Source organism: Adiantum capillus-veneris, chromosome 15, assembly GCF_014529385.1.
Source record: "Adiantum capillus-veneris isolate H3 chromosome 15, ASM1452938v2, whole genome shotgun sequence".
Taxonomy (NCBI): domain Eukaryota; kingdom Viridiplantae; phylum Streptophyta; class Polypodiopsida; order Polypodiales; family Pteridaceae; genus Adiantum; species Adiantum capillus-veneris.
The window spans coordinates 87,163,456-87,179,015 of record NC_140945.1 but is presented as its reverse complement, the minus strand read 5'-3'; the positions used below and the strand labels follow the sequence as shown (position 1 = coordinate 87,179,015).

Here is a 15,560-nt window from a genome sequence, read left to right as displayed (position 1 = left end):
TGATTGTTTTGTGGAGCATGATTATCTCTAAGAATTTCTTGAATGGCCTTGGTGAGATATGCTAACGTCATCTCAGATATCTTTGGCTCTTTAACAATAGGTTTTATGGTCATTGGCTCATGCCCCGATGCTTGCGAGCTACTAGAATTTGGCTCAAAGGACACTCTTTCACCTGTAATCATGAAATTTTTTGTCCAATTGTGATGGGAATGGGATTGTGCTAGCTAGGGTGCATGAAAGATAAAAATCATGCACACAAGTGAGTGTGTGTTGGCTAGATTATCACTCAACCAAATTAGGTTTCGAGATCAATTGACTTGGACTCATAAACACGATCTTGAGTATTTGCTAAGCCATCACAAGCTCACCATATAAACAAGGGAGATGTGTTCCAAAATAGATTTGTTTTTATTTATTCATGAAATGAGCTTTAAGTAGCTCTACAAACTTGCAGCACTGCATCTGGGATAATTCCTTCTCTTCACTCCTTGACTCATATTCTAGGACAAAGCTCACACTTTACAATCCTCCCCTTGAGGTTTGGACTAGGAAGAAACTGACATCACTGGCACAATCCAATCCAGGAGCAAAAGAACATCTCCAGTCCAGGAGACCATCGCCAATCGAGGATACCATCCCCAATCCAGGAGACAAACATCATAACACTCCAATCCAGGAGCCAAAAAACAATGCTCTAATCCAAGAGCAAAATTCCTAGAAATGTATACTTCGCTCTAATCCAAGAGCACCTTCGTCTTCTTCAATGCTTTGTCTTCAACTACTTCATGGTCTTTGTCTTTGTATCCTCCCCTCGAACAAGTGCTTCTTTTCCCCTTTTGTTGTGCAATTTGGCTTTATTGAAAAAAGAAGTGCAATGCTGAAAACCACAATGAAAAAAAAAAACCTACTAACACGGATGCAAATGCTATTGCTGCCAATTTCCCTTTGGTCATCCTCCCTTAGTCGATCAATGCCCGACCTTTCTCCGTTGGAGCCACACAGTTTGTTGGATTTGCATTTTTTGACTCGATTTTGTGCTTTGCAATAATTACTCTATCAACTAGTTGCATGGTATGCACTACAAAGGGATTACAAGCATACAACCGCACTAGCACTCTCTAAACCCTTTTTGACTTGCACCCTCATGAAAAAGAAAGAGGCATGTGATGATAGGCTTGGCAATTAAGGAACTTTCAAACCCCTGCTTGCTGGGCGGAGCCAAGAACCAAGTGAAGGAGTCCCTTTGGAAAGCGGGAACTGGTGCTTTAGTAAATTGTGTTTTTTAATATATATTATCTTTTAACATTAAAAAAGGGAGAAAAATTTGATGTGATTGTCGAGGGCAATGTTGTCGATATTGAGGTTGATGGTGGCTTGATATGGTGGCTTGATGTAGTCACCTTGGAATGAGTGCTTAGACCCGAGGCCCGAGGGCGGCTTGGGAAAATGAGGTGCCCTTGAGCCCTGCACTATAGAGAGATGATAGCGCTACATGGCACACAAAGATAAGGAGGTGTCGTGAGTAGTCGGGCTCCCCTTCTGTAGTCGCTGGTGAATCTTGCTCGCCTGCAAGGATTAGCTATGGCTGAAAAAGGCTGCTGGTTTTGCTTCCTTTTTTTTTTGCCCTGTGGTGGTTATCCACTTGCAAGGGGAGAAAATTTGGCAGTGTGACTTGGAGGCGATGCTGGACGAGATGGTGCTGAGCTGGACTGTAGGAACTAGGTCATGGAGATCTGTTGCTGAGCACGGGTGATGACGAGCTGAGGCCAAGAGTAATGGAACAACTGGTTACAAGTTGCAAGCCATAAGTAGCGAGGAGCATGAAGGAGGCTTTCTAAAAGTGATCCATTCGCGTGCATGTGTCAGAACGAGGTTTGTAAGCGGAACTGAATGTAGGGCTCTGAGAGGTAGGTTAAGAGCATGTGCTTGTCTTTGATGCTTACCCCCTTCTACAAAGTCAAGATGCCTTTAAAAAAGGTGTACTTTCACATGCTTTTGAGGTTTTTGAAATCCTTTAAATGTTCACCTCCACCAAAAGTGTCTTGAGCATTGATTGCTCTCAAACAGACACACAAATCTTCCTAGATACTTGCAAGAAGAGCAGATATCTCAGCTTCAAAGCTTGATTTTAATTATACCGTTAACTTGTAATGCTTAGTCCAAGATGTGTGTAGACGGGCTCAAATGAAAGCTCTTGGGAAACGCTATGCATACATACCAATGGATCAATGCAATTTTGTTCAAGTGAGGAGCAACTTATTGATGCAAAATGAGTGGGAATAGGTCTAATGCAATAATGCAATTACATATTTAAGTAAAAGCACTAATCTTTGTTGATTATCAAGAAGGTTAGTGGCCCAAGGACTTAATTCAAGGACATGCCCGAAGCTTGGTAATCAAACAACAATTAGAAGGATTAATAAATATTAATCACTCTAATGAAATGATAATCACTAAAAAAAATGCATAATAACAAACCTAACGAGCATAGCCTGGTGCTCTGATAGCACTTGATGGGAATGGGATTGTGCTAGTTAGGGTGGATGAAAGATAAACATCGTGCACACAAGTGAGTGTGTGTTGGCTAGATTATCATTCAAGTGAATTAGGTTCCAAGATCAATTAACTTGGACTCATAAACACGATCTTGAGTATTTGCTAAGCCATCACAAGATCACCATAAACAAGGGAGATGTGTTGCAAAATAGATGTGTATTTACTCATTCATCAAATGAGCTTTAAGTAGCTCTACAACCTTGCACCATTGCATGTGAGATAATTCCTTCTCTTCACTCCTTGACTCATATTCTAGGACAAAGATCACACTTTACAAATTGGATTGCTTTGGTAGTGAATGCCTCCCAAGTAGTAATACCTCTAATGACTAGGCCATTATAGATATTTTCATGTTGCAATCCTCGGAGGAATCTATCAAGAAATTGGTTATTGTTGGAACGTTCATTTACAGGACAAAGAGAGTTTAAGTGCTTTAGAAGACTGATAAAGTCTCTCACTGACTAGTCTTTCTCACGTTTGGCCTTTTGTAGGTGAGATGCTACACCCCAAAGCACACCTTCTCGTATATATTCCTTTAGGAACAATCTTCAAAGAGTAGGGTAAATCATTTTCTCTTCCATCCTTAAGATCCTATTCCAATCCCTAGCCTTCCTACTCAAAGTCAAGCTTAACACTAGGTTGGTAATGGGACACTTTTATGTCCTGGGACACTTTTATGTCCTGTTAATTGACCATTTTTCTTGAATTATGTCAAGAGTTTCAAAATGGATTTTGAGGTGTTATCTATCTAGAAAGTTGTCTCATGAGCTGAAAAAAACTCGACATTTTTTTGGAATATCAATTCCATCTTTAACATTGTCCTTGCACAACATTTCACAACCTAAACTGTGTGAAAAAACGGGTCCAGTTTTTGGCTTTTTTAAACTTTTTGCAATTATACCACTCTAGAATTCATGTTTGTGAGGTCTATAATGCTAGAGAACTATCTTTAGTAGTCCTCAACATGTCCTAATGCTTCTAGGGAGAAATAAATATTAAAGTTGTAAGTTATGACCAAATTACAAAAATTGTCAAATCCTGTTTTTTAGCCAATTTTAGCTCTTCTATGATTTTTTTTGGTGGATTTCATGATATCCAAATGCATTTCTGATTTTCTATGTCGCATATTGTAACATAAAGCTAACATTCCTTGAGTTTTGGGGCACCTAATACCCTATTTTGCATAGTACACAACGATGGTTGATTTTTTCAATTATAGAAGAAAACGAAACATTCTAGTATATGAAGTATAGCTTTTTCAATATTGTTAGTTTCTTGTGACAACTACATGCATTTTGTAGGTAGTAACCATATCTAGTCATAAGGATCAAATTTGGCTAGATATTGAATAATTTCTATGGGATTCTACAACTCATAATGTTGAACCCAGTTTTTTCATGTTTGCTGTATTTAACACTTCATCTTTGTCCCCAAGATTCCCCTTGGTAAGAGATGTATTATTCTTTTGACATGCTCCATGGATCCTTATGAACATAAAGGACAATAGGGAACTAAGAAAACATGCATATATTATTTGTATTGAGCATGGCTATAGAAACTTTGATGATATGTTTGTAGAATGGTAAAAATTCAACTTTTTTTGTACCTATTTATTTTGGCAAAACAAAAAATAGTGAGTGAGAAGCAATCATATGTTCTGATCACCAACCCATTGAAGTTAACTAGGGAATTTATCTCAACTCCTACAAAAATCCCTAATCTTATTTTTATACAAGAAAACGTAAGAAATGATTGTTTTGATGAAAATGCACTGGTCCATCCACTTTGGAGGCTTGGTGTGACCAAAAGATGAGAAATTTTACAAGTTTCTTATTTTTTCCATGTGTAGTAGGCCTTGAACTATAACCTCATGAAAGATTTTACAAAATGAGTGGATCTACTATGGTTTTGGAGGTTTTTTTCAAAACCCTGAAAGGACACTTTTATGTCCTGTTAGGTTACCAACCTAGTGTTAAACGATTTCTCTTATGTAGTTCGTTGTGTTCTCCTAGGGAAACATACTTGTTCAAATGCTTTGATGTGCTTTCAAGAATCTTCGCCCCCATTGAATTTTTACGTAAGCTTTGCAATTTGTACCGCTCTACTCCTAGGTTCTCTCGCAGGTATATGACGTATATTCTCCATAATAGATCGACCTATCATTTGAGAAAATGCTATTGTGTGAAACTAGAAGAGACACCTACCTGCAAGATCTCGTATTTCCTTCTGATGTTGATGACTCCTTTGAGCATCCGAACCATATACTGTTCTGATGGAAGAATTTTATTGCTTGCCTTCGTTATAACTGGGTAGTTCAAGACTGCTGGTCTTTTGCTTTGCCATGAATAAAAGCTTTCCCAAGATCGCCGTCTGTTGATAGGACAATAAGTTGGGTCGATCCTGAGATGCTGTGGAGCATTTCTATGATATGATTCATCATTTGGGCTGCTCAAACCATTTCTTTTGCTAGACTGGCTGATTGTCAATGATAGTATGAATTTGTATGGCAGTGACAGGAAAATCCCTGTAATCTCCTCTTTGGTTTGGCTCAAGAGTAGGTAGCATTTTTTGTTTCTATAATAGAGCCTCCTGCCTCATCTCAGTGGTAATGCGATCATCTCATGCCCGAGGTTTTTTACCACTTCGTCGGGAGTGATCATGAGAAGGGTCACTGACTCCAACACCTGGAGCTCATATTGCAGATAATCCTTGTGTGAAGGGTCATTTACTTCTGAGATCCACCACTGAATTTCTTCTTTTGCAATATCCAAGATGGGACGTCATGGCTGGATCTTCAGACTCCTGCATTGCCTTTCCTGTGCTTGTACCTGGCATATCTATGTTGTAAGCTTCAAAGGTGAAAGGCTCGAGTCTTTCTGTTTGTTCAGCTTCCACAGGGACTGTTTGTACTGGCTTCACCCGTGTTGTCCTTAGAGCATCCAAAAATGCCTTTGCCTTTGCAGCTGCTTTTTGAGATTTTCAATTTCTTCGTCTTTAGATTTCTGTAATGCTCTATGATCTGTTGTCATAATTTTCCTATCATATTTTTCTTGAGCAAGGGCCTCCTTTAGATCGTGGACCTCTTTGGTCAGCGAGGTCGGTTTAGCTATTATGCTTATGGAGCTCAGTGTCTCCTGCAAGGCGGCTAGAAGTTGGGTCAGAGTCTTACTAACCACCACATAAGACTCTTGTAGAGTAGTGTTGGCTTCATTGAATTGTTGGACTTCCTTGTAGTAATATGCAATGTTCTCTTGTTTCCTTTGTAATTGAGATTGGAGTCGCAAATGGACTGTTTGCAACTCGTCGATTTTGTTTTGCAGTTGCATTGTGCTTTTGGCTGCTTTCATGGCCTCTTTCCTTGTCTCCTCCAGCTCTAGTTTATGCAAGTTGTAGAGAGCTCTTTGGCATTGAAAGTGGAGCTTGATCTGGTCTAGATGTGCATCAATGTCAAATGACTTGATCATTTATGCTCCCTCCTCTACCACAACTTGCGAATGAGGCGATCTTGGTTTTTTTAGACTCTTTTGGACTTGATCCGAGGTACTAGCATCATCGGTTGTTCTTTCTTTTGTTTTCAGTACTTCAAGAGCAGTCGAAGCTGTAGTTGTTTCTGGCGTTGCTAGTCCCCTGCTTAAGCACAGCCCCTGCTTAAGCAAGTTGCCCCCTTGCCTACTTGGACATTAATTGACTAAAGTTAAAAATTAAAGACTATGTCTTAAGGCTTTTAACACTTACCTTTGGAGGCTTTAATGAAGCCAACCCTAAGGTCTTTTAGAGCTTCATTAAGTGCACCTTGCTCTTTGTTAAGCTGCCTCCATTATGGACCCTTAATGAGATGTAGTTATCTCTCCTCTTGGTCCCATGGTGGTGAGGTGAGCTTAAAGAACTTATGGCACCTAGCTCTTTGGTAGACTATCTCCCTTTCGGCCTCTAGTTAGAGATAACATTATCTCTCACTTTTAGGCCCATGGTTGAGATATGTCTACAAGCACATATCTATATTCTAACTCTTGTTTCCCTTTTGTCTCCCCATATTAAATGATCTTTTGATTGACATTTGATAACGCCTTGACTCTAGATGATTTATGCTTGAAAACCATGGTCTTGCCTATCTCTCCACAACTTCCATCAGTTTTCGAATTCATTTGAAGAGGAAAATTGATCCAGGTAATTTTCACGACTTTGTAGGTACTATTTTGCTTTGCTTTGCCCTTTATTAGACCTTTAGTGTTATTTCTCCTTGATGCTTGTGTTTCACCCTCTTCCAGACTCCTTCTTGTTTTAAGTTGCTTTGGAAAAAAGCCTTAGAATGTTTCAATTGCTACTCTGGCTAGTGGGGTAGCTTCATGTTCTTCTCCTAACCCTACTCCATAATGTTTTTGCTGAAAACTGACCCTTTTTCCTTGATTAGTTCCAAATGACCATTTGCAGACTAATAGTAACAAATAATTAGGTTTTAAAGATTTTAAGACCCCTTTTTGTGATTAGTTTTGCATGGTCAGTTATACTTTTGCATCCTCCAGCCAGTGATCAACTCCCGCCTTGATTTTGTCATCAAGGTACATGGATGACAATCCATGTTGGGATCTTGCAATTCCAACTAGTGGAGGTTGTTCCTGGCCTTATGGGGAGCCTACTGTGCAATTTTCTCTGTTTTTAGGGTTTGGGGAAATGTTCCAACCTCTTTTGCAAGTGTTTTTGCATATAGTGGTTTTGCCAATTGCCAAGGGTCTATTAATGAAAAGGTTTTTGTTTTGGGTAAGTTTTGAACTCCCCCATTGGCCTTGACAACTTGTAGAATTTATGACTTTGATCTACTCTGATCTGTTGTTTTGGTAATGTTGGTGTAGTGTGAAGCATACACAGGTGTTCTTGTAGGGTTAAGATCATACCTGTCAAATCTGGTGGAGTAAGAGCTATTGAGGTGGTTGCAACAGGCAGAAACAAAGCAGGAAACTCTATGTTTCTCTCTCTCTCTCTCTCTCTCTCTGTGTGTGTGTGTGTGTGTGTGTGTGAATGCAAATGAGCTTATTTTGCCCCTTTTGACTATATGTTCCCAATCTACCCGGAATGCCCCATTCATACCTACCTCCAGTGATCATATCTTGCTTTCCATATCACTGACAGTTTGATCCGTTCTCGTTTCTGATATTTGGTCAACAAATGCCCTTTAATTTGCAGTTTTGATCCTTAGAAGTTGGCTCAAAATCCATCCTGTGCCAAACCTTTCCATATTTGCCATGTTCAAGGCCCTTGCTTTGAAGTTTTGGCATTTGCTTGCAAAAGTAAATTTTGACTTTCCTGGCTCAACTTATTAATTTTTGTTGATGATTTGTTCTTTTTAGCTTTTTAGTGCTAAAATTGAAGGAAAATTACTTACAATTATTATTAATTGGCCAAAATTTTGCCAAAATTATTTTAATCACTCATACATACATATTCTTAACTTGGCATTTAGAGTGTGCCGATATGGCTCATGATTATGCCCGCTAAGAGTTAGAAATCTCTAAAAAACTATTAAAGGAAAAGGAAAAGAAAAAGAAAAGAAGATAATATATACAAAATGATGAGTATCTTGCTGTATTTTTTCCCCCCGGGGATTCACCATGGAAAACTTACCGCACCACGTAAGTGCAGGGGAGGGGTTTTTTTTACAAGTTACATAAGCGTATAAGTTAGGGATAGGCCCCCATTAATTTATCTCCCAAGCTTAAAAATAAGGGAGGGGGTATCATATTTATTTGAGAGAGAGAGAGAGAGAGAGAGAGAGAGAGAGAGAGAGAGAGAGAGAGAGAGAGAGAGAAGGACAAAATGAGAGGAAGTTTTTGTGTTTCAAAATCATGGCTTCCCAACCCGGGGTGTCCACTATGGAATATGTAAGATAGTACATGCGTTCAATGGAAGGGTATTGAATTTGCTAAAGTCTTACATAATTTATTTTACATTAGGGACATAAATAATCAATAGATGTAAATTTATTGAAGGGGTTTTAAAATCCAAAACATCAAGAAGTATGAATATATTTGTTTATGCTCACCCATCTAATAGAGCTGCATTGCTTTACCTACTATACATATGAAGAAATATTTGATGGCATGCACAATCCTTAACTAAACACCCAGTGCTGGGCCAATGCCAAGTTTGTTGATTTGTGATAAGGACTAAGAGATTGTATCTCTCCTATGATTAATACCGTATCCCTTATTGTGAATTCTGTCATCTTGTGAAGGTCTTGCATAAGGCAACATGTCTTCAAGATGCAAGCATAATTGATTGGATATGGAAAAAGGTCATCCTTTCACCTTCAATTAAAACCACCCAGGGTTTCCTTGCCATAATCATGTTGCACATTGTAGTAAGTTTTATTTCAATGTTTCTACACCCTCTATTGGGTATTGATGATGTAGTAGGGATGCTGTAGTGTGTAGTCAATAATATGCATAATGAAGCTTATGGTTACAATGTTCACCATTATGGCATCATCATACAACAGCATGTGTACCTCTTGAGCACTTTGTGCCGCAGTAACATCAAGCATAAAGGAAAGGATATGTCTTGCAATCTAATTCAGCTCATTTATGAAAGCAATCAAGAGAAGGCCTATCGCTGCTCCCTCAAACTATATTTTCTTCTTCATATATAGACCACATGGTTGTAGAACACACATACCTGATGGTCATGAGTGTGAGTTTCCCTAATTATTAGTGCATCACCGTCTTCATGTGTACTTAAGGTGTTGATAATGAGCATGTTCACTTGTAATGTCAATGACATTGATATATATGTATTGGTCATGCCCATAATTGTTTTCTTTAAACGTGGGTAGGTATGGAGAGGGACATGGGTATGCTTGAATCTATGTCCAATATGGAGTATTGTCATGTAGTTCATGCATTTTTGGGCTTTGTAGTAGCAAAAGGCGGAACAACATACTTCTTTGTGCAATATGTCACTACTAATGGGTGCTGACGACAATGAATCATTGATGAACGAGGAACTTGTGAAGCGAGCTAGTTGGCTGCCATTTGTGGTGGTGGTGGTGGTGGGGGGGGGGGGGGGGGGGCTAAGGATTTGCCCGAGTTTGGTCTTTCTTATGTGGCATGGTTCCTATCAAAACAACAGATAAGTTTCCCTCCATCTTGTGTGGGCTCAAAGCAGTCATTGCTTTTTTTAAGGAAAATATGGCATGTTGCCCTCTGCTTTGTTCCGTGATGTGCGCCCTCATCGATGGCGTTTCCAACATTTTTGGCCTGCCACGGGGAGGCCTTGGTGAAATGTTAATTTTTTTGCAAGTGACGTGGCAAACTACATGACCACTTTTAGAAATAAGGCACAAGTAAGGTAAAAAAGGAGCCAGTAAGGAGCTCCGATGTTGAGCCAGTCTTTTCGGCAATAAAAGAGATGTTGCTCCTCCCATATGAAGATAATGGTGTTAGTGTAGTGGCCAAAAAACTGTTGATGCATCACATCTTCATTGGACTAGACTAGGGCTTCATCCCTGTTATCGTGGATTGCTCTAAACATTCCCTATGCTAGCTTCCGCAAGGCTCACATTTATTGTTACATACAAATGCAAAGATACAATTTTTGCTTCACGTCTGAGTACCATTCTCCTCGATGAGAGTTGCTCTCTTTTCCAAATTCCTACCTGCAAATTTAAATTTTAGAGCCAAATTTGAAATTTCAATGTTAGAGATAACTTTCAAAGTCTGTTGGCGAGATAGAGGTATTTTTTATTGACTTTAATCTTAGCCCCCGTCACACTGGGGCAGGCATACCACGACTGTGTTGAGATGGTGTGTGGTAATTTGACGAGGTAGTAGTGAAAGTTTGTTGCTTGGAGGGGCGACCCAGCAAGGCCGATGATCTTTTCATGACCTGGCCAACCTTCAAAAAGTAAAATGCAGGAAGCATTTTGATAGGCTTCAAATGGTGGTAGCTCTTGGCTACGGGACACTGTAACAGGGGACGAGCACCCTAGTGTGATAGTGTGATACGGGCGTTAGTGTTCATTTGAGTGTGAAGTGAACCTAGCTAGGGTTTTACTTGTGCATGAGATTGTATGGCGGGGCTATAGAGCACATGACACGATGTAGTTGGTTTTGGTTATATTTCGAAATGCTAGGCCTCGTGGCAAAGCAAGGCATGCTGGTTGTTGCCGTCGAATGTAGCCGTTAAGTGATCGTTGACCAAAAGTCAACACACGGAGCTCACACGCAGTCTCGAACCCCCGACCTCGCGTCCTAGAAGCACTGCCCTAACCACTGCACTACGTGCGTGCATCTGCAGAGGCCGTGGCGCATGCTGTACATATGTTTAAAATGTCTGCTGCCCCCCCAAAAAGCGACATAACCGGCTAGGCCAGTCACGCCCACCTACACGCGGCCTAGCAGGCCGACATTTAACCAGAGCCCTATGTAGTTTGGGTCCGATTTTTAACGCGCTTACCCTCGACAGTACCCTCAATGCATGGTGAAGGCAGACAAATAATATCTATCTATCTATCTATCTATCTCTCTCTCTCCATTAAAAAAAAGTGGCTCAAGTTTGTATCCGTGTCCGTGTCCGTGTGTGATTTAGGTCTAAGAGCTCAAGTTCCAAAGTTGCATGAAAATTCAATAGTAGCTGCCCCCAAAAAAATGGCGTGTGAGTTGAACGTGCTCTTTTTTGAGTTGTGAAGCGAGAGAGAGAGAGAGAGAGAGAGAGAGAGAGAGAGAGAGAGAGAGAGAGAGAGAGAGAGAGAGAGAGAGAGAGAGAGAGAGAGAGAGAGAGAGAGAGAGAGAGAGAGAGAGAGAGAGGCAGAGGCCTCCAATGACGCACAACAATCGAGCTCACTGTTGGATTTCAGGTACGTGCACCTTCCAACTGATTTTTTGTTTTGCGATATTAAGCAATAGAATAGGCTCTCTCTCTCTCTCTCTCTGTGTGTGTGTGTGTGTGTGTCTAGGTTTGAGCTACTTGGCTGCATGATTTCAAGCTTTGTACCACGTCGTCAAACACAGAAAGCTGGGGTTTTGAAAGGCTCATTTTCAGATTGCATGCTCACACGTACACGCCCGACTACACACACACACACACACACACACACACACACACACAGAGAGAGAGAGAGAGAGAGAGAGAGAGAGAGAGAGAGAGAGAGAGAGAGAGAGAGAGAGAGAGAGAGAGAGAGAGAGAGAGAGAGAGAGAGAGAGAGAGAGAGGGTTGTAGAAGGCCAACAGAAGGTAGAGGCCTAGCAGAAGTCATAGAGAAGGCATAGATGGCACAGGCAAGTAAGCGCCTTCTGTTGTGGGGATTGGATCAGAGTCTACGGGGCAGGCTCTATCAAGCTCCCTCCTCACTGATGTCCATGCGCACATACACAGTCGAGGGCAGCAATATGTTCGTTGGAGGCATTTCCTTCCGCACCACGGAAGATGGCTTACGGGAGGTCTTTGGTGCACATGGCGAGGTGGAAGACGCAAAGATTATCATGGACAAAGAGACAGGGCGCTCTCGTGGCTTTGGTTTTGTCACTTATTACAAGGAGGAAGACGCAGATACAGCTTTGTCGAAACTTAATGATCATAATCTTGATGGCCGAGCTATCCGCGTAGATCGAGCGTCTACTCGCCCTGTGCGTCCTTCGTCAGACTTTGGCAGTGGTAGTGGGTTTGGGTCTAGCTTCGCCTTGGATTCCTCTGAGTCTGCTCCCGCCGATGATGACTGGGGCTCGATACCATCACTAGATGCAAGCACGTCGAATCAGTAAGGAGACTTGAATGCCTGGATGGATTATCCTTGTTGTAGCGCATTCGCATGTATGATATATCCAGAGCTTAGAATTGCTCTTTTTTTCACACTATTAAAGGGATGTTACCAGCTTTGTACCACTGAACAGCTCTGCATGCATAGAATTTTTTGAACCCTTTTCTTCTCTGTGGAGGCTGTGGTAGTATGAATGGGGCAGCTCTTTCTTGCAACCTATCGGGTTTTCCTTATGTAGGTTTTATAGTATCCAAACCTCTTGCAACTGGCTCATGTATGCATTTGTCGATGGTGTCCTGCATGCAAAGCTTTAAAAAGTGAAATGTTTCTGTTTTCAAGAGAGAGAGAGAGAGAGAGAGAGAGAGAGAGAGAGAGAGAGAGAGAGAGAGAGAGAGATAAATGAAATGTTGTATAAACGCCTCCAAAAAGCCAAAATGACTTATGAGACCAAATTGATATGATCTTGGTGGATCCAATCCAAAAACAATGAAGTAAAGTGAAAGACTAAAATCATCATCATCATCCATGTCCGAAAATGCCCAGCATTGGGCATTGTCCAGGAAAGTATTGCATCCGTACTAAAGAGCTTCGTCAATGTCTGCCTCTGTAAATAGTCTGCCCTCGTTTAGTGTAAATACTTAGTGTAAATAATCCGTTTAGTTGCTGCTTGTGATCTTGAAAGTGGAGAGGCCTCATTTGATGTCGCATTATGTTGCGTTGATTGTTTGCTATGTGTTGTGCTCACTTTAAAGATTATTTCAAAACTAGTAGGACTCCTTTCCTTGACATTTCCTGCATCATAGGCTTCAATGCTGCTTGGCTCTTACTTTCACGGAAGCAGCACGACCTATATAAGTCGAAGAGGTTGTTGCGATTGTTGTTGTGTTTGTAGATGTTATTTAAGATGAAGTTTATGCAATTTGAGAAGAATTTTTTGTATACAAGGTAATAAAATCATGTTTGTTTGGTTATGTAGGTACTTGTTCTCGACCATCAAAACGTTGATAGCTTCTCGCAAAATGTTAGCAACATAAAAGGTGAGGGCTCGTTCCTCACTCAAGATTTGGCTTCATTTTTAAAGTTTTCCATAGCTTTTAAGCTTTTAACATGTAGTCTTTGTGGTAGTTAATTTGCTCTTGGATTGTACATGCGACAAAATGAGAGGATGTTACCCGTGTTTGTTCTAGCTAATTTGCACCCTTAGTAACAAAGATTTATTTCTTGCTTTTTGTTTATTATTTGGCTTGAAGCATGAAGTGGGCCTGAAGTTTGAATGTCTAGAAAAAAATTATCACCCAAAAACAATAGATTCCATCAATAAAACTGTAAATAATACAAGTGAAAACAAGAGGAAAGAAAAGTGATAAAATCACGAGGCCTGCAATGGGAGAGAGGGAGAGAGAGAGAGAGAGAGAGAGAGAGAGAGAGAGAGAGAGAGAGAGACACTCAATATTGATGATCAAACTATGAGATCGAGCCTGGGGTAAGTTTGCAGACTGGGGCAAGTTCACAGACGTAGCTTGAGAGAAGCACGAAGGAGAGAAAACCTCCTTGGAATGAATATCTTCTATGTGCTCAGGCAATAAAAAATAATGCATTTTTAACAAGTGATAAATCATGAGCCCTACCACCAGGAAGACGAGACTATAGTAAAACTTAGGACAAATTGTCAAAATACTCCTCTAATTTGTGGAAATTCCTGAAGTACCCCTTCAAATTCCCAAAATATGCTACTTAAATATTGAGTGAATAACCATTACCTGCAATAGGGTTACATCTATAAAATACTTGCCCAAAAAAAGTAGCGTCATAGGGTTTGCTGCAACCCTTACCCACACTTCTTGATGTGAAGGCCTATAGAGCTTGTATTGCTATCCCCCTCAAAATAGCCCAACCATCCCAAGCCTACAAGAGGAAAACAAGCATGGCATTAGAGCGTTGGTTTAGCTGGGTGTGATGTATCCTAGATTCAATCTCCTTGAGTGTGGTCATATCAATGAGATTGGCCATTTAGATAAATCGTGGAACAATTCCTGCGCAGGTTCTATCTTCTAGGCTACGCAGATTAAAATTGAAACCGAGATAGATTGCTGGATTAAAGCACAGACACGGAGAGAGGGAGAGAGAGAGAGCTGTTGAAGACCCGTGTTACACAGGGTGAGGGTCAAGGGAGATCAGAGTGAAGAGCGTAGCAATGTCCATAGCATTCTGTTTAGCTTTAGGCAAAGAGTGCATAGAATGCGAAGATTCTGATGTGTCTCTTCTTATTGCCGCTGCCCTTGGCCTGCAAAAAGAAATCGCAAATGAAGGAGACTTTTAAGTAGAGGGAAAGAAAGGCAATCAAAAAATTGATCACCCAGGTATAGCAAGCCCATTACTCCGTAATACTACCCTAATTTATAAAAAGGGTAAACTTAGAAGTGGGGTGGGACCGGTCGCCAAACAGGGCCTAAAAAAAATAGCTTTGAGCTATTAACATGGAAAAAAAGGGTCTGTCTGCAATCGACGAGCAGCGCGAGCATAGAAGGGGGCGCCATCTGGAGGTTATGCATGAGGAAGGCGCCACTTGGGCCATGCATGAGTGCTCGATCTGGGCTTGGGCTTTGGACAAGAAGTCATACCAGGAAAATGTACCAATGTATCTAAGCAGTGCATGCGCACATGCGCTTGTCTCCGCACGCATACGAAAATGGGAAATTGTGGGAGGTTTTGGGTCACTCACATGAAAGCAGAGAGCCCACAACATTCAATCCAACTCGCTAGAAATGCAGGGTACTATTATAACGGCTACTACAGCTGGACCTAGTATCAATAGCAAGTAATTCGACTTCTGTCTTGCTAATAAACTTAACAGTCATTATAGTACGCCTTCAGCTATAGAGCAGGAACTGTGGATCATTCCTGCTCTGACCCCCTTGCGAACCATTTACCACCACATTGCCTAGTGCTCCTGCATGCACAACTCCATTTGCTACTAATACTGCTCCTGCTCATGCTTTGCACACGTCCCTCGGCTGCATGCCGATGATAGGCACAAGAAGCACCTCATGCAATGGTGCAAACTACTCAACACGAGAGAGAGCACCGTGCACCTCAACACAACAAGCAGTCATTCGGTACTTTTTTGGTCTCTTTTGTAATTTGCCATGATTCCTCGTATAAGAAAGATAAAAATTTCATAGAAATTAACATTTTTTCTAGGTTTGTCACTGAAATAGAGAAAATGATTGTTTGTTGGTCAAATCATATTGGGTTAA

The 15,560-nt window shown here is 40.9% G+C and overlaps 1 pseudogene; it reads left to right on the top strand.

Annotated features, from left to right (window-relative positions):
- The first annotated feature begins 11,815 nt into the window (after positions 1 to 11,815).
- LOC147441019 (glycine-rich RNA-binding protein 4, mitochondrial pseudogene) lies at positions 11,816 to 12,431 on the top strand (annotated as a pseudogene).
- Positions 12,432 to 15,560: the final 3,129 nt, after the last annotated feature.